The 23207-nt window shown below is 38.9% G+C and overlaps 2 pseudogenes across 1 annotated transcript; both read left to right on the top strand.

Annotated features, from left to right (window-relative positions):
* Window positions 1–10371: 10371 nt before the first annotated feature.
* LOC146370950 (CD209 antigen-like protein C) lies at window positions 10372–19111 on the top strand (annotated as a pseudogene).
* A 1961-nt stretch (window positions 19112–21072) lies between these two features.
* On the top strand, window positions 21073–23207 carry LOC146370949 (homeodomain-interacting protein kinase 3-like; annotated as a pseudogene). The gene is made up of 6 exons (XR_014802891.1): window positions 21073–21146; window positions 21350–21422; window positions 21519–21699; window positions 21864–21987; window positions 22134–22234; window positions 22783–23207. The product of XR_014802891.1 is annotated as a homeodomain-interacting protein kinase 3-like (transcript).

Below are 23207 nucleotides of genomic sequence, written 5' to 3'. Positions count from 1 at the left end.
TCATTCATATGATTTTTCAAGGGACCTTATATCTGTTTTCACTCTTGTATGCTTTTCATACAAGTTTCACACAAGACAGATACAAACTTTATAAGATTTATTTGTATCTTTTCCATATGGGTAAGCTCAGAGGGAGAGAGTTCCACAGTCTGGGGGCCACAGTGGCAAAAGCTCTGTCTCCCTTAGTTCTCAGCCTTGTATGCTGTAGAAGTTCAATAATGTAAGCTGGTGCTCATCCATGAAGAGCTCTAAAAGTCAGAACCAGAATCTTAAAATGGACTCTGTATTCAATGGGGAGCCAATGGAGCTGAATTAGCAACAGTATCATATGTGAGTACTTTGAGGATTTGGTCAGAAGCCTCGCTGCAGCGTTTTGAACAACCTGCAGACGTTCCAGGGAGTTTTTACTTAGACATATGAGCAGGGAATTACAGTAGTCCAAACATGATGAAATGAATGCATGTATAATAGTCTCCAGTTCAGTGCGAGATACAAAAGGACTTAGTTTAGCAATGTTTCTTAAGTGATAAAAGCAAGACTGAATCAGAGATTTTACATGAACATCCAAAGTGAGAGGAGAGTCAAAAGTTACCCCTTGGCTATTAAAATTAGGGAAGATTCAAGTATTGTGAGTGTGAACGGAGGGGGGAGAGAACATAAATTATTTCTGTATGCAGACAATATTCTGGTGATGTGTCAGGACCCTACCAATTCTATAACAAAATTGCTAAATGTTATTGGTGAATTCTCTATAAGGTTACAAAATTAACTGGCATAAGTCGGAGGCAATGCCAATATCTCAAACATGTATTGCTAATTCATTGTCAGCTTTCAATTTTAATTTGTTACAAAAAGGGATGAAATATTTAGGAATAATACTTAATCCGAATGTTGATGAGATTATGACTGATAATGTAGGAAAACTACTTACTAGGATTAAAACTAATTTGGAGAAATGGGGCAAGCTGCACTTGATGTTGGGTCTGTGTTTCCACAAGCCCCGCTGGTTTAGAGACTTATTCATCATGAAGAAAACAAGACAGTCAGCGATCGATCGATTTACTTGCAAGGGAGGCCTCGTTGGTATCTACCACAAAATGACCCCAACGACGGCCTCCGCTTGCTGCCTTTTATTGGGAAAACAGTTCACACAATACACATCACAGCAAAAGCACCGCCCACGTAAAACCCCCCAAATGGTTCTAAGGCAAGGCACTGTATGTATATATGTGTGTGTGTACACATCTGTATGCATGTGAGAATGTGTGTGTGTGTGTGTGTGTGTGTGTGTGTGTGTATAAAAGGGTCATAAAAGCAGGAAGCAACATCACAAGAAACAGATCTTCCAGATAGGATGTATCTGCAATAAAACACTACATCCCCCCCAGAACCTCGAGAGGCTGGGGAGGGGGATAAAAGAATTCCTTTCATCACAGAGTTAAAACAATGTAGAGATGGTAAGCATAAAAATGACAACATTTAACAATTCACTTCAACACTTGACATTATGGTGCAAAGTAAATACGATAAAGATGGTAGTAGCTCCTCTGATCAATCATTTCATTGGAATGATACCAATTTGTATTTCACCACAAATTTTCTTAAGATATGATAATATGATAAAACACTTCCTTTGGGATGGTGGTAGACCTCGGATCAATCTTGGTAGACTGTACCAACCGAGAACAAAAGGGGGGTTATCCCTACCCAACATAAAACATTACAGCATCTCATTTGAAATGTCCAAGCTGTGTCTGGACTTGGACTGGGTTCTAATGGAACGTGAACTGGGCTTTCCATTCACCCCCATTGAGGTGTTGGCTCAAAAACCAGACAATAAAGGGAATAGAGTAGACAACCCTGTTTTAAAGTTTTCAAAAATGGTGTGGCAAGAGGTTCACAAGAGCTGTAATCTGTCCAATTTCAAAAATATGCACCACAGTGGCACAACCCAAAAATAAAAATAGGTAAACAAACTATTTATTGGCCACAGTGGCGCAAAAAAGGTATAAGAGTAATAAGTGATTTATGCGAAGATAACACGCTCATGTCTTTTAATGATCTGACTGTAAAGTTTAATTTGGAAGGACGTGGCCATTTCTGCCGATATTTACAAATTAGGGACTGTCTGAAAGATAAAATAAGGTTGTCTCAAGAGAAAAATCTAACAGAGAATTTCCTTCACTTCCACCCTTACTTACAAAGGCATCAAAATGGTATAATTTATGTCATTGGGTTAAAAACAACACATGTAAAGTATTTCAGGAAAAGATCTGGATTGTTCCTTTTATGACAGAACATGGGATTCAATTATCTCTGAAAATGGGTTCTACATTAGGGAAGCTAGAGGTAAATGTGTCCAATATAAAATTCTCAACAGGTACTATTACACACCAACGACACTTTATAAAATGGGAATTAGTAAAGATGACCTGTGTTGAAAGTGCCAAGAAGCAAAAGGTATGCTAGTACATGCTTTATGGGAATGTCCACTGGTCTCCCCAATATGGGAAAATGTTTTCAAATATATGGAAGGCCGGGTGAAATTTAAATTACCCAGATCACAGAGACTGTGCCTGTTGGGGGACAGAGGCGAGGTGCCACAGTTAGACAAAGCAGGCTTCAGAGTGTTAAACACTGGGCTTGTGACGTGTGTTCGTCTTATTGTAATACTTTGGAAAGAGCCTCGGACTCCAACCCTGAAAAAGTGGAAGGAGAAAATGACTGAAAATGCTGCATGCAAGAAAATGCTGGGAAGACTGAGCAGCAAGACAGAGACTCTAACAGAACAATGGGACAGTTTTTGTTTTTATGGTGCTACAGCATGATGACAATGTGGGATACAGTCTGAATTAACAATTAAGGGTCTTGTATGTGCAACAGTTTATTTATTTTATTTTATTTTTTTACTATTTACATTTTTTTTCCCTCACTGAGTGTGTTTTTTGTTGTTTTGTGTTGTTATGTTTTTTGTTTAAATGATCAACATAATAAAAACTTTAATTACAAAAGCATATATAAGAACTTCAGTTTTTCCTTAATTAAGTTGGAGGAAGTTGTCAGCCAACCAACCTTTAATCGAGTCCAAGCACTCATTTAGTGTCTGCACGTCACGTGACGCGCTTGGCTAAGATGGCTGCCTGAGAGCACACTGCGCCCAAACCCCGTATATACTTCTGCTTAAATCGCAATCCAGAGATTTAAAATTGCACCATAATACATTGATAAGGTTTGCCTAGTGCTAATATGCCAAATGTTACTAGGAACTCCGTTAAATCCAGCGCCGGAGCTGGGGCGAGCAAAATGTCTGAACCAGTTAGTGCTAGCTGTGTTAGCCAAAAGGCTTCACCTCCATACGAAGACACGGAAGAGTCGGAGCCAGCGTGGGGTATCCCCGGGGAGCTGGCGAAGGAATTGGCCCGACTTTCAGCCCTTATAGTGGAAAAATCCGACGTCCATGATAAGAAACTGGAAGAAATACGAATCAGCACAAGCGCCACAGAGAGTAAGCTGGTAGACATAGTCAACAGGATCGGTCAGGTGGAAAATCGGCTTTGTTTCTTAGAAGACGAACATGAGAGACAAAAAGCTAACCCCGCGGTTACGGTGGACGAAGTTGCAGTACTTCAGCAGAAGTTAGATGACATGGAAAATAGGGAACGGAGGAATAATCTGCGTTTTGTGGGGTTCCCCGAAGGCTGCGAGGAGATGGACGCGGGGAAGTTTCTGGAGGGAATCTTACCGAAGATTTTGAACCTGGTCCTTTCGCGGGGCCTGGAAATAGAAAGAGCACACCGAATTGGGGCTCCACCAAAGAGGTATGAAGGCGATCAACCTCCGCGAGCTAGACCACTCATAGCCAGATTCCTGAGATTCCAAGATCGCAATCGGGTCGCCGAGGCTGCCCGTCGCCTGGGGGATATCGTATGGGAAGGTCACCGTATAATGATCTTCCCGGACTACTCAAGGTTGCTGAGTGAGAAGCGGAATAAGTTCAATGAGTGCAAGAAGCTTCTGCACAACAAACGTATTGGTTTCTCCTTAATCTATCCAGCAGTGCTTGTTGTGAAAGCTCCTCAGGGATCCCGTCGCTTCGAGGACCATAAAAAAGCAATGACTTTCATTCGCTCTATGATGTAAAACCGGTTTGTTTGCCTGTTCGTTTTTGTCCTTTTTTGTTGCTTTGTTTTTTCTTTTACCTGTCGTTTCTGTTTATTTTCTGGGTAGTAATATTCTCCTGTTTTTGTTTTTTGTTTTTTTTTTGTTTTTTTTCTGTGGATACCGAAGTACTGGAACAGCTCGTGGCTCCTGGTTTTATTAATGGAGTTTTGATTATGTTTAGAGAGAGATACAAATGATGATTATTACGTGCTCGTTTTCGTATTAAGGACTATTCTGGAGGTTTACTCCTCTTCTCTAAACTGAAATGGACACAAGGTGGAGCGGTGAGTTCATACCCTTAGGGGATTTATTGTACTTTGTCCACTCTTAGTGTTCTGTTTGTTAAATTGTATTATAAGCATTAAACTAGAACAAAGTTTGGTTTGGAATGTATTTTTCTATAGATAAGACTGTAGATCCAGTATATTCGATTGAGGTTTTTTTTTTTTTGTTTTTTTTTCTCTCCTCCTTAGATTAAATTATGGGTTTTCTTTTATTAATTTTTGATGCCAAATTTGCTAGTCATTATTACAGGTTTCTGAACATCCCGCTTTATATGTACCTTAAAATTATCTATAAGTAGAAATAATCTGAGTATCATGAGCTGGAACGTCAAGGGCCTCAATAATCCCATTAAGAAAAACAAAATATTGTCCTTTATAAAATCTAAGAAGTGTGATATTGCATTTGTTCAAGAGACCCACCTGTTGCCTCAAGATTCTCAGACGCTATGCGTGAGTTGGGTGGGATATGTAGGGGCAGCCAGTGGTACTAGTAAAAGCAGAGGAGTGGCCACTTTGATTGGTAAACATTTACAGTTTAAATGTATCCAAAAGAGTAAGGATGACGCTGGGAGAATGATGTTAATGTTGTGTGAAGTTCAAGGGAAGGCGGTCATCTTAGCTAATGTATATGCTCCTAACGTAGATGATCCATCCTTTTTTGGACAATTAGAGAAAAAATATCTGACATGGGGGATTACCCTATTATTATGGGGGGGGGATTTTAATGAGGTTATGGACCCGGTACTGGATCGGAGTTCCAGATCAGTCTATGCTTCTAGGGCTCATAGGGCCCTAAAAGGGCTGACTGAAGCGTGTGGCCTCATAGATGTGTGGAGGTTACAAAACCCCTCTGGAAGGGACTATACTTTTTTCTCCCCCCCTCACCATTCCTTCTCAAGGATAGATTTTTTTTTTGGTATCCCAATCACTAATGCCTGCTGTTGTATCGAGTAATATTGGTACCATAATCCTCTCAGATCATAGCCCTGTTTATCTTCTCATGCTACTATCTAATGATACAGCTAGGATGCCTAGATGGAGACTTAATTCGACCCTTTTATTAGATGCAGCATTCAGAGAGTCTCTTCGATTACAAATCAATCTGTATATAGAGACGAATGTCCCTACTGCCCCTTCAGCAGGAGTAGCATGGGAAGCACTAAAAGCTTTCCTGAGAGGCTATATAATACAGTATGCCTCATTTAAAAAGAGGGAAAATATTACTAAACTTCAAAATTTAGAACGTCAAATTAAACTTGCTGATTTAAAATTTAAAAATGATTGTTCTTCATTGAATTTGAATGAATTGACCAAGTTAAAATATGAATTTAATGCAATACTGTCACAAAAAGCTGAATTTTCTCTATTTCGTGCTAGACAAAAACACTTCGAGGAAGGGGATAAGGCCGGAAGGCTCTTAGCGAGATATATTAAACAGAGAGAGACTATGGCTGTGATCTCAGCTGTTAAAGATAATAATGGACGTCTTTTCTTTAAACCTAAAGAAATTAATACAATATTTAGTAACTTTTATAAAGATCTTTATAGCTCGGAATCAAGCATTTCAGAGAGTGATTTAAAGAAATTTTTGTTATCTTTAAATCTTCCTAGGGTGACAGTGGATCAACTGAAATATTTGGACGCTCCCATTACCGTTGAAGAAATAGTGGGAGTTATTAAACACCTGCCCTCTGATAAAGCACCAGGCCTGGACGGATATACGGCTGAGTTTTATAAATCCTTTCCAGAAGATCTAGCGCCACTGCTTTTAAACACTTATAACGAATCTTTTCAAGAGGGTAGGCTCCCACCTTCACTATCTGACGCCATCATTACACTTATCCTAAAGAAGGATAAGGACCCCACTGACTGTAAAAGCTACAGACCGATAAGTCTAACCTCCTATTTTATCTAAAATTCTGGCTAATCGATTAAACCGGGTAATAACCTCTCTTGTACATGTAGATCAAGTTGGTTTCATAAGCTCACGCTCTTCAGCTGATAATATTAGGAGGTTAATTGATATTATGTGGGCGGTTCAGGACAGCCATTCTCCCATAGCTGCGATTTTGCTGGATGCCGAAAAGGCATTCGACAGAGTCGAGTGGAGATATTTATTTGCTACTTTAGAGTGTTTCGGTTTTACCAAAAGCTTTATTAATTGGATTCAGCTTATATATGTACACCCCAAGGCATCAGTACTCACAAATGGAATAATAGGGCCTTCTTTTGAACTAGGTAGAGGAACCAGGCAGGGGGATCCCCTCTCTCCACTTCTTTTTGCTCTGGCCCTTGAGCCGTTGGCAGTGGCTATTCGTAGGGAGCCCAATTTTCCAGGTGTCAGTATAGGGAGAGACTGTCATAAATTGATGTTGTACGCCGATGACATTTTGCTTTTTATATCAGACCCAGAAAAGTCTTTAAACTCCTTGCAGGCAATAATAAATACGTTTTCAGCTATTTCTGGCTATAAGGTGAATTGGACCAAATCAGAGGCCCTTCCGTTAACTAGTTATTGTCCTAGGTCACTTTTTCAAACCGGTATGTTTTCCTGGCCTCAGAAGGGCATTAAGTATTTAGGCATCACCTTCCCGCCTCATTTGTCAGACCTGATAAAGATAAATTTTGAACCTTTACTCAGCGATATGAAAATTAATATTGATCGTTGGTCTCAGATGTATCTCTCAATGTGGGGAAAGGTAAACGTAATCAAAATGGTATGTACACCTAAGTTCAATTATTTGTTGCAGGCTCTACCAATCCATGTTCCTTTGAAATACACCAAACAGTTTGACCAGCTCTGTAAGTCATTTATATGGAATAATAAAAAGCCTAGATTGAATCTGAGAAAACTGCAGAAACCAGTGGACAGAGGTGGGTTAGGGATGCCTAATCTACTTTTATATCATTATGCTTTTTCTCTTCGGCATTTGGCACATTGGTTCTTACCCCTTGAGAAAGCGCCTCCTTGGTTTTCCATTGAAAGTACTGCTTGCTCGCCATTTACACCATTATATAGCTTATCAACTAATTTGTCCCCCCGTATCCAATCACATCCAGTACTTTCTCATTTGAAAGAAGTATGGAAAAGAATGTCCAAATTATTCAAATTTGATCCATATCTTAACCAATCTGCTGGTATTTGGTATAACCCCAAACTTTCTATTGCTAAACTACCCTTCTTTTGGAAGCTCTGGTTTCAGAAAGGTATAACAGTGTTGGGGGATCTTTACGAAAATAGTATATTTAAATCATATGGAAAACTTGCAGAAGAATTTGATTTACCTAGACAGGAATTTTGGAAATATCTACAACTAAGACATTTGATGGCCAATACATGTGGTTCATTCGCAAAGTTCCCTTTAAGCTGCGACTTTCTGGAGGAAATAAAAAAAACCTTTGGGCGTGGACAAGAGGCATCAGCTTATTACAAAATGCTTTTATTAGCTTCTGATCCTAACACACTGTCCCTCAAAAGAACGTGGGAAATGGACTTAAATCTCAACTTTACAGTGGAGGAATGGAATGGCATCCTCAGGAATCTGAAAAAAATGTCACGCGAATTACGTTCAAGATTGGTTCAATTTAAGATTTTAAATAGAGTATACTGGACACCCTCACGGTTGCATAGGGTGGGTCTAGCGACTGATGATGCATGCTGGAAATGCCAGCAAGGAAGTGGCACACTTTTACATTTGCTTTGGGGGTGCTCCAAAGTCCAAGATTATTGGATTCATATTCACACCGTAGTAGAGAAGGTTGTAGGTCAACGGGTCCCATTTATGAACAGTCTTTATGTATTAGGAGACCCTTCAGCTTTGAGTCACTTATCCACTTCTCTTGCTCATTGGGTACAAACGGCGATTATGCTGGGGAGGAAGCTGCTGGTGAAAGAGTGGAAGGCCTCATCGACTCCTACCTTCTCTCAGTGGTATATCTCTTTGGGACAAGTGGCAGCTTACGAAAGATTATCATATAGACTGCTAAATAGACTGGACGATTATAATGATAAGTGGGCTAATTACTTTTTACATACAGGTCAGTGACGTATCCGGCTAAAGTAGTTAAGGTCGGACTAAATAGGATAGCTGTAATCTGGTCTATGTGAAATGTTGGCATCACCTTTTTTTTTTTTTTTTTTTTTTTTTTTTTTTTTTTTTGGGATGGAAATATGCATTGATTCTCAATTTGTTCTGTTGTTGTTACTGGGAATGTCCATTCTGCTATTTTTTGGGTGGTTTTTTTTTTTTTTTTTTTTTTGGGGGGGGTGTCTGGGTTTTTTTTTTTTGTTTTTTTTTTTGTTTTTTTGTGTATATTAAAATTTTATAAAGTTTGAGTCATAAAAAAAAAAAAATTAAATTTAAATGAACTCTGATTGTGCAACAATATGTATGTGTGTGTATTTCTGCCATAAATATTTGGCATTTTGTTCTCAATAAGGTCAGTGAAATGCTGTTTTAGGAATGAACCACAAACCTCTGGCACTGTGCGTAAAACCATTGGTCATTCTCGCCATTTACGCTTTCTAAATAACCATCATAGCAGCAACGATCACAGTCACGCCTGCTTACTCAAGTTGTCTGTCGCTAATCTTGGTACAGTAAATCCCATTTATTTTAATACTTTGTGTGTGAAAGTGACACTCTAAATTCAACAACTGGTACATGTTCCGCAAATAAGTGTCACACTTGCAGTTTTTATTTATTAGTTATAGGTAGAAAAGCTGACAGATAGGTGAGAATTAACAGTGTTCAGCCTGGTCTTAATGAGGGACCATACAAACAGTGCTCCCTGCCCCCACAGAATAGGATTTTTCAACTGTAATCAGAGATTATTAACATTATTAATAAATAAACACTTCAATAACAAAATTTGTAAAAGAAAAAAGAATTAGGTAGCATCTACCTCCGAACATTCTTGTTGATGTTGTTGTTAACATGTGTGACTTCCTCATGATGTAAAAAAAAATAAAAAATAACACAAGAAGAACTGTTAATTTTTAATGACCAAAATTAAACAGTAAAATATCCATTATCGTTTTAGAAACTGACTTCCTCATAACTTGACAAAAGAAACGGACTCCAGTTTTTAGTATCAGCATTTTAAACATTAAACATTTTTGAGTGTTGAGTTGGCATTTTGTTACTAACATGTTGACATACATCTGTTTGCTTCTCTTTCAGTTCTTTCATACCTGTGGGATTTAATGATTATTAGGTTTGGCCCATTCAACATTGACATCTATTTCCTTCATGGCTCATAAGGATGCAAATTATATCTCAGAGCTCAGCTCTGCAGCAGAGAACATGCAGATCATATCACCCGTGTTAGTTTATTTGGGGAGTTTGAGGAAGTCACAATTTAGCCTTTATATTCGCACAACAATATACCAGCAATGAAATGTGAAAAGGAACAAGTCTAATGCAAATTTGTGTTTTGAAGAAATAAATTTACACTTCATTCTAAAAAGTTAGCTTGAGTCACAGTTATAAAAGGTGTAGACTGCTGCCCTTTCTTTTTGAAAACAATACCATGCAGATACATGGTGGACAACATTTTTATTATAAGTATTTAGCAAGAGTGATTGATAATCTAGATATCTACTTTATATTATATGCATTTTTGTTTTAAAGTACGCAAGACCAATAGTGACACAAACAACAGGGTTTGCATAGGACTCTTTGCACCTCTGTGAAAAACTAAATACCCCCTTACATCTTTCACAAGAATAAACCACAGCAATGAACACTAAACCAAAGAGATGTTTGACTTTTTGTCTTTTCACATTTCAGTGCTTGTATAGTGTTATGTGAAAGTATTAATATCTGAAATGTGTGACTTCCTCAAAGGAAACTGACAGTGTTCAAACAGTTCATATGTCCTGTGTTGCAGAGCTGAGCTCTAAGTAATAATCTGCATCTGAACCATGGAAGAAATTTATGTCAATGTTGAATACCCCAAGCATAACAATTCAAAACCTTCACCAGGTCACACAGGTAAGAAAGAAGTGACAGAAAAGAAAATGTATTTTAACATCTATTACTGTTGTACAGCTTGAATGTTTCTGTGTTCATTTCTATTTTAAGGAACAAGCGGCTGTGATAGGAGTTCCCATTTAGGAATTATTATCTGTCTGGGAATGCTGAGTGTTTTCCTGCTGATTGGACTCATCACCCTCGGTGTTTACTGTGAGTTTGGTTTTTCATAAATTATCACTCAAACACTAATCAGCCCACATAAAAAAAAATGTAGAATGGCATCAGCCCGTTCTATAACTAATTTGACAAATTACACAAGCTTTGAACTTAAGAAGTCTCACTGATCCAAAACAGTTAAAGAACACAAAAACAATAGTTCCTCATTTACAGTAAAGCAATTTTTTACTCTCATTTTCCCAAAGATACATATAGGATATGACACGGAATACAGATGAGGACAAAATTATTAGCTTACAACTCAAACAATATGTCCAGACAAAGAATCACAGTGGTGGGAGTATTATGCATAAACACATCTCTAACTGGGGATCCTGTCAGGTGGAAGGAATCATGAAGAAAATAGGCTACATAAAGATTTTCAAATAAAACCTCAAGCAGTCAGAAACACAACTGGGTCTGCATCGTGACTTCATCTTTGAACATGACAACAATCCAAAACATGCATCGCTCTGAGTGAAGAACAACCGCCAGACAACTAAAGCGCACGTTGCTGACTGGTCTGCACAAAGCCCTGACTTGAATCCCATTGAAAATATGTGGTGAACTGAAAACCAAGGTCCATGCCAGAAGTAGCTGCCTAACATGAATCAGCTGGGATTAGTCAGGAGACGTGTAAGAGACTTATTGAAGACTGCAACAAATGGCTGCAGGCCGTTATTCAGCAAGGAGAATAGACAATTGACTATTAGTGCCAGGGGGCTAATCATTTTGACCATGGTAAATTTATTTTTTTGCAAAATTATTTTGTTTCTGTTTGCAAAGTAAAATAATGTAAGCAGGATGTTTTGGAAAAGCTGTGTTCAAAATTCCTTTGTCTGTTTAATAGCACTTGGAAAACACTTAAGCTTTAAACCATTTATTTTATGAACATCTTTCATTGTCTTCTGGTAACATTTTGAAATATTTAGATTTAGATTTATGAGAAAACAGGTCAATTATGATTGAAATCATTCATTTTGATTTATTTCAGATCATGTCTCAGCTACAAATCTCTCTACTGAGTCTAACAAGCTTTCCGCTATAACTGAAGAGAGAGACCTTCTGAATGCAAATCTCTCAGCTGTGAGTAACAAACTTTCCTCTATGACTGAGGAGAGAGATCTGCTGCAAGCCAACCTCACTGAAACCCCCAAAGAGCTGAAGAACCTTCAGAGTTTGTCCAAACAGAGTGAGTCCTTGTATTTGCTGCTGAGATTTACTTATTTTGTTTCTTTGTGTTTTTGTTGAAAAATTCAGTGATAAATTCACAGTCTGGTGATGATATAATGATGTGGCATCTCAAATTCAGTGCTACACTAAATTACTTTGACTTTTTTTTTCCTATCACTTGCTTGTACAAAACAGCCATTGTTGGCTATATTGTGTGCACTGGTTTAAAAACGACAATGGTACTTAAGGCCTAGTATATTGTTGTGAAGTTTCAAGATGATCCATTAAAAATTGTAGGTAAGATGAAGGTAAAAATAAAGTTTTTATGGATTTTAATATTTTAATATTTTATGCAACCTTAACCCGATTTTCACCTAAATTAAATCAGCTCTGGCTGTTATTGATATCCACCATGACAAAAAATTTGAAAATGATATCTCAAAAACTGAGGACACTATACTGCTAACAAACACATAGACCAGGGGTCTCAAACTTGCGGCCTGGGCATATTGACGTGAAGAAATATGATGCAATTTGGCCCTTGAAGTTACTTTTTTTGTTAGGGAGGATTTGTTTGTTGTTTAGTGCAATGTTAAAATAAGTTCTTTAAAAAGCAAAAGAAATATTTAATATGAAGGCATGTTGAGCAGAGAGTACAAACACGTTGAGGGATTGGTCGTGTTAGTTCGGTGAGAGTTATTTGTAAAGAAAACAGTTTTCACTAGCAGTCAAAAACTAATGTGTATACTTATACATACAAAAGTATAGCAGAGGTGCTGCCATGTGTCTGGCCAGAAAGTACCAGTTTGTTTATTTGGTAGTTCAATGAAAGACTTCGGTTAGTTAAGAGTGAGATGAAAAATAATTGCGTTCACGTTTGTAGTTGTGTCTTGTTATACAATATTTGAAATTTAAAAAACAAACAAAACACAAAATTTTTGGAAATATTTATGTGTGTTTTCTTGTTTGTCTGATTGTTTGTTTGTTTTTGTACTACTTGAACACTAAATTGGCCAATGCGATGACTCTGTCAGCAGTGGCCCACAGCTCATTTAAGTTTGACAACCCTGATATTGACAGACGAGCAAACAAATCAAATTGATTACACCCTACCTTTCATTTTAAGGGGGAAAGGTGTCAGCTGAACTGTAGCTTTAAGTAAAAGTTGTAACTTTTGACTACTATAATAAAATCCTGGGTCCTAACGAGAACAAGATACTTGTCATTTGCATTTCATAGCTCTCTACCTGACTGCTAACTGGGATGTCAGGCCATGTTTGCATTTTTTTGTAACTGCTTATCCGTTTTAGGGCTGAAGTGCAGGACTCAATTACTGCTGAAAAATGTTTAAGCAAATACCAACTCAACTAAGAACTAATGATTACATCAACTTTCAGTGAAGCACATATTAATCAATTTAAAAAAAAAAAAAACTGTCACTGAGGAAATTCTTTTGTTCACTTTTAAAATTCTGAATAATTTAGCACCCAGCTATCTCTCTGAACTACTTCACTTATACAATCCCAACAGAGCACTTAGATCATCCAATCACATGCTCCTAGCACAACCTAGGTCTCGACTGAAGTCGAGAGGTGACCGGGTCTTTGCAACCGTGGCACCTAGACTCTGGAATAACCTCCCTGTTCATATTCGTACTACCGAGTCTATCCAGTCTTTTAAATCACGTCTTAAAACTTATCTTTTTTCTTTGGCCTTTGATTCTAACTAGTTGGCTGTTCTAGCTTGTTGTGTTGTTACCTATGGTTTGTTGTCCTGTTTTATTGTTTGTTTTAATTGTCTCATGCTTTTACTGACTGTGAAGCACTATGGTCAACATTGTTGTTTTAATATGTGCCATATAAATAAATTTTGATTTGATTTGATTTGATTTAAAACATTGTAACATCAGTGACATAATGATAATATCTTTGTGTACATTTTATTTGGCCTGTTTACAGAGTGACATCAAGAATTCACAAAATAGCTGTCATGTGCCAGGCCTGTGCATCCATAATGCCTCTTGTTCAATGTTTTTTGCAGAGAAAGTGTGTCCTGAAGGATAGATCATGTTCAGTCATAGCTGTTATGTATTATCTGAAAAGCTTGGTTCCTGGGATGAAGGTAGAGACGACTGCAGAAGCAAAGGAGCAGATCTGGTGGTGATAGAAAGCCTTGAAGACAAGGTACAGCATAACCAGTATGCATGTGTCATTGTGTTTGTAAATAGTTATTCAAAATTACACTCTTCAAAATGTTTTATATCAATTACTTTCCTCACTCTTTTAAACAATAAATATTTTACAGGCATTTATATCTAGTTACATTAAGGAATATGCTTGGATTGGTTTGAATGACAAGGAAGAGGAAGGAAATTGGAAATGGGTCGATGGAACTCCACTGAATCTAAAGTAAGTCTTCACTTTGCTCCGGTGGTCTCATTTGCTCAGGAAGGTTCGTAACTGAGTGATGTCACCCAGGAGAATCTGCATATCAACTATAGTAAATGCTGTTTGAATACTACAAATTCCTAGGAAATACTCCTTTTTATTACCTCGTTTACAGTGTAGGGACTAACGCGTTATTAAGTAACACGTTACAGTAACTACATTATTAGTGTGGTAACGAGCACGGTAACTAGTTATTATGCCAAAATCAGGAACACGTTAATCATTACTGGGATTTAGATAGGGTCGTTATTCCTTACTTCGTGTGGTGTCTATCGCGGAGCTTCCACAGATTCAGTAACATTAGCAAGTGGTGGAGGCCAGCAGGTGGATGAGGGAGAGGGGAGGCAGGAGGAGGAGAGATCCGAGGTGGCCGCCTGTCCGAGTGTCAGGTGAACTGAACTTCAGGTAAGAATTTATGACCTGCAGTCTATCTGGGTCAGATAGAAACCAAGTTTAGGTGGAGTTTATTTTCGTTGTGCTGACATTTTCGTACTGCGTACTAGCTAGCATGGCGGAGTTTCTATACAGCTGGGTGGGTGCTATGATGTTACTGACGTTGCCAACCGTCCCCTAAAAAACGAAATTATCTCATATTCAGAGAAAATATTACGTGTTTCATATTGAGGTGAAAAGAAATGCAGTTTGTCCCGTAGCCTACTTCAGCTACAATGAAAAAGACACAAAGCTGGAATTATTCTGTGTCTTTGCTGCACAGCTGCCTGTTCTTCTCTCATTCTCTCCCCTCCCTCTCCTGTTTCTACTTCAATCATGAAACTGATCAATGATCAGCTGATCGGCTTTTCTCTCTTGTTTGTTTATCGCCCACTTTGCAGCCGAAAGAGGAAACCAGCGGATGTCGCGGTAAACAACAGCAGCACGTTTAAGCTTGATCAGCTGTTGTTAGAATTTATTTAATATTAATTTCTAGTATCAGCGGATGTTTTCTGGAGCCACAGCCATAAGCGCTGCTGGTCATGATATCGGTTTGGATATGTGGTGAGAGGGAAACATGAAGATGAAACCAAGAGATGTCCTTACTGAATCATCAGAGCTGAACTGGTGATGGAGAAACAAGTTTACCTTTTAGGTGACAGGAATGAGTTGAAGGGAAGTTATGAACTGTTTCTGAGAGACAAATAACACCAGGATCGTTTTTTTTTTTTCATGTAGCTGACAGCTGGTAACTGTGCAGGGGCGGGTCTAGCAAAGTTTTGCCAGGGGGGCCAGGTAGGGCATTAACAGGGAGAGGGGGCTATAAGTCCAAAATTTTGTAATAGCTGTACAAATGTAGAAGAAGACAAAACATTTACTGTGCGATAACAAACAGTCTCTAATATGAGAGCATTAGATTTAGAGCAATTGGCAGTAAATTGAGTGCCACATATTTTAATAAATCTGGCCCTAAATATTCCTTCTCCTTTAATGTCACCCTTTGTAATTAAGTTTTATTTTTCACAGGTTTCAAAGGTTGACCTCTGTAAAACAGTAGTTTAAGAAATCATGGTGCTGAAGTCATATGCCCAATTTGTAGTCATTTCCTGGTTATTTTAACATGGCAGACATCCAGTGACTTTGTTAAAGAGAGTAGAGAATGTTGTTCAGGTTCTCAGCACACTGCTCTTCTGTTTTTCAAAGTCCTTATCAATTCTCCTACCCACCTGATAATATGTTCAGCAAGGAAAACTGGTTTGGAAAGGTTCATAACATGTACTTTTGGAACGTACACTTTGATTGAATTTATTACTTTTACTGAATTTTCAGCAGAAATAAGCTCATTGGTGGGCTGAGCTGTCAGTGGGTTTAGTCAAACTAGAAACTGCTGAGTTATATTTAGCATAGCCTATACCAGGGGTGTCAAACGTACGGCCCGCGGGCCGGATAAGGCCCGCAAACGGGTTTAATCCGGCCCGTGAGATGATTTTGTAAAGTATAAAAATGAGCAGCAATTTTTCAATAAAGAAACTGCTGTTCCAATTGTGTCCATTGGGTGGCGCAATAGCAGTTGTGAGCTACTTTGTTTTGCCCGCGAAATTCAAACCTGATGTGCTTTGGCACCCTCATTGCCCCAATATGTCTCTGTCAAAAAAGAGAAAAGTGGATGCAGAGTGCAGAGTGTTCCAAGAAAAATGGTCATCCTCCTATTTATTCACGGAAGTGAATGGGAAAGCTGTATGTATGGTGTGTTCCCAGCATGTTGCAGTGCTGAAAGAATATAACCTCCGTCGCCACTATGTGAGTCTTCATGCCGACAAATATGACAACTTTCAAGCACAGCGGAGAAGAGAGAAGGTGAATGAACTGTTGGCGGGTTTGAAGAAACAGCAGTCTGTGTTTACTCACAGCCGAGACATCAGTGACGCTGCAGTGAAAGCTAGCTACCTCATTGCTAACGAAATTGCACTAGCTTCAAAACCATTTAGTGAGGGTGAATTTGTAAAAACATGTATGATGAAGGCATCGGAGATTGAAAAGCTGAAAAGCGCCAGGCCTTTGCAAATATCAGCCTGACAAGAAACACAGTTGCCGACAGGATTTCTGATCTTTCAGCGGATTTGGACAGCCAGTTGAAGCAAAAAATAGTCATTTATTGTGTTTTCAGTTGCAATTGATGAAGGCACGGACATTACAGATGTTGCACAACTGGCAATTTTCATCCGCGGAGTTGATGACACATTGACCGTCACCGAGGAGTTCGTGGAGTTGGTACCGATAACAGATACGACCGCAGCTGATATTTTCACCGCACTCGTCGGCGCGCTGGACAGGGTCGGAGTGGACTGGTCCCGCGCTGTCAGCCTGGCTACAGATGGTGCACCCTCAATGATAGGGAAGAAAGCAGGCGTTGTAAAAAAGTTCAGAGATAAAGTGCAATCTGCAAATGGAGGACGTGATTTTTGGACTTTTCACTGTATTTTGCACCAGGACGCTTTGTGTTGAAAGTCACTGAAAATGGATAACGTCATGAAGGTGGTCATCCAAACTGTTAATTTCATCTGATCCAGAAGCCTCAATCACCGTCAGTTTGACAGTCTTCTCAGAGAGAAAGACCACATCTATGGCCTGCCATATCACACTGAGGTAAGATGGTTGAGCCGAGGTGCTGTGCTGAGGCGTTTCTTTGATTTACGAGAAGAAATTGAACAGTTTATGGAAGAAAAGGGCAAACCAGTGTTAGAATTTCATTCCGCAGAATGGATGCAGGACCTTGCATTTATGGTGGATGTTACAGAGCACATGAATAACTTGAACAAACAGCTGCAAGGACGCAACAAAGTTGTCACGCAGTATTATGACAGCATACGTTCTTTCAAGTTGAAGCTATTATTGTGGGAGACGCAGCTCGCTGGTGGTGATGCAGCTCACTTTCCCTGTCTGAAAAATGTGTGCACGATCCAAAGTGTGGCAGATATGAAGCGGTTTAAAGATAAAATAACGGAACTGTTACTAGAGTTTGAGCAACGATTTCAGATTTTTGGTGAACTGGAGAAAGACTTCAAAGTTTTTTGCTTGCCATTCACCGTGAATCCCTTTGATCTGCCCGTCAGGATCCAACTTGAAAAAATAGACTTGCAGTGTGACTCGGATTTGAAGGACAAATTTGCCGCAGCTGGCTTGAACACATTCTATCAGAATCTCTTGCCAGGTTACCCCAACTTGACTGTGCATGTTCAGAACCACGTATCTTTGTGAGCAAGTTTTCTCTCATAAATAAAACAAAACTGCGCTGAAGTCTCACGCACAGGCACTTGAATCACATCCTGAAGTTAGCTGCTGCTCAGGATGTGAAGCCTGATATTGATGAGCTGGTGAAAGCTAAAAGATGCCAGGTATCAGGAGTCAAATAAACTATGCAACCCCACTGAAAGTGCTGCATGAGACACCCTGATGTAGTTCTGTGATCTGTGATATACTTCTGTGAGTCACTGAGGCACTGTGTGCTTGTGTGTTCTTTGTCCTCAGAATTTTCAAATAACTTGAGATGTTTTATGATTAATAGCTATGTTGTGCCTGTACTATTTTGAACATACTGTCCACAGGCTCTAGATTTATTTTTATGTTGATCGTATTAAAACAAAGAAAACAATCTGAAGTTGTTGTTTTTAAGTTATATATATACAATGATTTTACCAGTCCGGCCCACTTGAGAATAGACTTTTCTCCATGTGGGCCCTGAACTAAAATGAGTTTGACACCCCTGGCCTATACGGTCAGAAGAACTGCTCAGCAAATTACCACAGTTATATTGCTATAAACACTGCATTAAAAAATAGAAAATTAAGCTGATGTTTCTTTGCTTTTTGGGTTTAGTTTTTTGTTTTGTTTGTTTGTTTAGTTTTTTTGTGTTTTGTTTTGTTTTTTGATTAGTTTTTTTCGGGGGGTCTCCTTTATATAAGTCTTTGTCAAATACAATAATTCTCTTGTTCACTGACTTGTCAGGAACTGGGTGGCAAAACAACCGGATAACGGTGGTGGAAACCCAAAGTGGGGTGAAGAGGACTGCGTTCAAGTACAAACTGATGCATCGTAAAATGATCTTTCATGTTCAGCCTCTATAAAATGGATCTGTGAAAAACATACAACAGAATAATTCATTGACCACTGTCTGACATGTATTTACTAATTCAGCTGTGCCTTTTATTTTATCCTACATGTCATTTTCACTCCATTTTAACTTTTTTTTTGTAGCGAAAAATGTGCAACCTTTTAAATCTAAAGTTATGTCTATGCCAGTAGAAATACCAGATACTTGTGGAAGTGTTGTGTGTATTCCAATATCATTTAAAAAAATCAATCCCTTGTTAGGGAACAAATAAAAAATAAAGTCTCAAGTCTTGTGTTCTGGCTGCAGTCACATTTAGTCTGAGCTCAGTGGGTATCTAATGATCTAAACCCATCTCAACAGTGACACCTGCTGGCCAGTTTGGCTATCACTACATCTTGATGATGCTGTTCTGTGAAACAATGACACAGAAAAGCCTAGCAAAATTCAAAGCAAAAATGCTTATTAAACCAGACTGTCAATAGTTGTGACCATCACATGTTTTGGAGAAATCCTCGTACAAACAGGGAAGGAAAAAAATGAGACTCTTAAAGACAGAAAGCAATGACTGTTACAACCGGTGTTGTAAAATTCTCAGTCTGTTAACATTCATGTTGCTCACTATAAATCAAATTATAAAATAAAGTATACAGGAAAACACTGCAGTGTTTACTGTAATAGCCACAAATATTTACAGCTGTTTTTTTGGGGTTGGTCATCTCTGTTTTTTTCTCACAGCCCTCAAAGTCTGGATGTGTTTGATGTTTACATTTTCTGGGAGTTTGTGTCATCAGGTGTGTTCTATACACTGTCAAGCAAAGCAAAAAGCTGGCATAAAAAGAGTTAATTTTTAATTAACTTAAAAATATGTTTAAATGAAAACATTAAAGTTGTTTTCATTTAAACATATTTTTAAGTTACCTTAATCTCGCCTCTGTCAGTGCGCCCCAGGGTGGCTGTGGCTACAATGTAGCTTGCCATCACCAGTGTGTGAATGGGTGGATGACTGGATGTGTAAAGCGCTTTGGGGTCCTTAGGGACTAAGTACAGCGCTATACAAATACAGGCCATTTACCATTTAATTTAAAGAGTTGTCAGTCGCGGTACACCCATCAGCAGATAAACTGGAGCAGCCGGGATACCTAAAAAGTGTAGGGGGGGCGTGTTCGCAGTCACATCCAGCGGTTGTGTGGGCGGGAGAGTGACGCAGGCGCTCCACCTCAAGTCACTACTGCGCAGCCTCTGGCTCCAAAAGTGCGACAGGGCAGCTTCCACAAGCGGGAAAATTCGGCTTCATTCTCACCATCTTTTATTGGTGAGAGCCCGAACTAGCATTAGCACGGACAACAATGGTAAGCCTCTACAAGTTTTTTTCCCCATCCAATTAATAACCCATCTTACAACTGTACTTCTCTCCTTGATCCAGTCACCCGGCTCTGGACTTCCAGTAAGTGCGCTGGCCTTTTCTTTCCCCACAGTTCAACTCTGGGTTTTCCTCTCTTTTTTCTCTCTCTGCGTTTCTTGATCTTAGCAGTACTGCCTTCAGTCCCGTGGCTGAGATGGGAAAAAGAACCACGTGTATGGGCTCAAGTAGTGGTCATAAATATTTTGTACTTGTAAACAGGCTGCGTAATTTTGAACAGCACAAAATATCAGAAAATTTTAGGTTTGTGCAGCTATAGATGAGAATTTGTGTTTACACAAAAAAATATTTACACAAGTTACAATTTTTACAGACCACAGTTAAGGGACCTAGCTTGTATGAGCCTTATGGGTATTTATTTAGAGATCCTCCAGCTTCAAACTGGTTACCCTTCTAGGACCTGAAGCTCAGTAAAGCACCACTCCACAGCCAAACCCATCTGTTCTCTGGTTGGATTGTTAAATTTGTGATTGACATGACACTGACCACATCTTACATTTTGAAGAAGAAATGAGAAACATTAATTTGGTTAGTGTGTACAGTGTATAATCTGCTGTCTGTTCATCCAGCTTGCAACAGATTTGTTTACACTCACAATACTTTACTAGTATTTTTGTCTATAATAGTATCTTCTATTCACATTAGTATTTACCGTCTATGTTATTTCATTATAATTTAAGTTTAAATCTGCTTTTCTCTTCTATCTCTTATTGTTTTATCAGACATGTCCCCCAACAATGCCCAGGACAAGGTAGTCCCAGGAGGCTGGCTCACCTCCAGATCCTCCAATTACCAAATTTAAATTCTCCTTTGAGAAGGGTCTTATGGCACATTTGCAAAATGTGTCAGTATGGCTGACAAAAAGGCTGTAGCCATTAAAATAATGAAACACGAGAGCCCAAAGACCCATTGGAAAACCAAGAGGTAAAAACTGCTCCCTAGAATTTCAGTTAGAAAGATGTGTGCAGTGGATGTAAGGATTGTGATGAAATGCCTATAAAATGTTTTTTTTCTGTTAAACTAATGTAAAAACCATCTCATGTTTCTAGCTCACTGCCATGTGTAAACGTAACACCTGTAACTCCAACAAACCAAATATATTCCTGAGTTTGAATATCTTTAAAAAGTCTTTTTGACTTCATGAAAGGAATAAATTTCAAACTGCTCAATTAAAAGGCAATTCGTCCCATCGTCGTGCAGGTATGATTAACTCCATGATTCTTTACATTAATGCTCTGAAAATGGATACTGATCAAATTTGAATCGTAACATGACATATTCTTTGATACCTCTCAGACTGGAATAGTGCTTAATCACCTCAAGTCTCTTGGAACAATACACGCAGACCTGAAATTATAAAATGTAATGTTGGTGAAATATCACCAAGAGCCGTACTGAATAAAATTATTGACTTTGACCTGGCCTATGACACCTCAGCTGCCAAAGTGGGCTCTTACATTCAGACCTGTCCGTACTGGTAAGTAGCTGGAATCAAATTTAATCTCTTCCTCACACAGTCACACAAACTCCAGTGTTTGTGATTTCTGTTAGGGGTTTCTCAGCTGTAGTATAAATAATACTTATCCAAATGGTCAACATAAACAAAAAATGTGACAATCATTTCTCTTTGTCGTCCATCAGGTCTCCGGAGATTATTCTGGGGCTTCCATCTACAAAAGCCATAGATGTATGGTCCCTGGGCTGCGTGGCTGTGAGTCTGTACACTGGTTCCCTGCTGTACCCTGGGTACAGTGAGTATGCCATGGTAAGTAAAACAATACAAGAGCACTTTTTATTTCTTCTGAAGAATTTGATTTCAAGCTTAATAGAAAAGATTGATAACATAATGTATGTCAGTTAAAAGTCTGTGCTGGACTCCTAGTTTGATTACATGTTCTGCTGTGCTCTCAGCTGAGATACATGATGGAGACTCAAGGACAACCCCCAAAGAAAATTTCAGACTGTCTTTTCAGACATCTGAACTGTATTTCCAAGAGTCTGGTATTCAGTTCGTGGAGAAAAGATGAATAAATCTCTGGATGACCTCTTACATGTAAGTATACTTTTTGACCATATAGTGGGCAAAAAACAAAGTCTCTTTAGCTGTGCTGTGTTGCTTTCAGATCACCCTTTAGATCCACCCCACCGAGCCTCAGGATTATGCAGATAAAACCGCAGAAATGTGTGATCTCCTGATGTTTGTTGAACTCTAATAGTGATAAGGTTATAAAAAATTATCTGGTCTTTTATTTTTATTACATATTACTTTGCTTTATGTGAAAATGCTGTTATCATTTAAATGAGTAATTTAACATATGGCATGATTCATTGTCTGCGGTGTTAAGTCCTGCTATGAGCACATTAACAGCTTTAAAATAAAGAAGACAGGGATGTCAGATAGCGGGACAGAAGGGTGTGGGTCTCTGCACCAGCCCACCCCCCACACCAGACAGCCTGCCCAACAGAACTCCCACCCTTGGCCTCCACCCTTCTTCTCAGAGGAGCAGCCTGAACTTCATCAGGCCTAGTCACTGTAAAACTGCTCACACATTTCCAATATTTCCAATCAAATCACACCACACTTGAAAAGAAAACATCTGGAAGAAGATAAAAAGGATACGAGTGACCCAGATCTTAAAAAAAAAACGTACCAACATGAAAGGTCAGATCATGACCAGAAGAAATGCCATCATTCTACGGGTTCATCTTGCTCAACCAGTGGCTACAGGACACAGAATTCCATGTTGGCGAGTAAGAGGAAGCCAGACCAAAACTGCTTTGAGAGGTCAAATGAGAGGGCCAGAGCAAACTACGAAGATGGCAAGAGCCACATGTCTGTTAACACCTTCAATCACAGTCGGGCTGAGGACCACCGCTGCAGAGAAGCAAAAGAAGGGCAAGCAGAGTAACACTTGATTTTTCTTACATGATGTGAGTGCCTCACTTAATCTCACTTAAACAAATTTAAAACTTTTGGCTATTGAA

The sequence above is a fragment of the Perissodus microlepis genome, chromosome 16 (genome assembly GCF_051167445.1).
Source record: "Perissodus microlepis isolate ML-2025 ecotype Zambia chromosome 16, ASM5116744v1, whole genome shotgun sequence".
Lineage (NCBI taxonomy): Eukaryota > Metazoa > Chordata > Actinopteri > Cichliformes > Cichlidae > Perissodus > Perissodus microlepis.
Note: the sequence above shows the minus strand (reverse complement) of the source record. Positions and strands in the feature narration are given on the sequence as shown.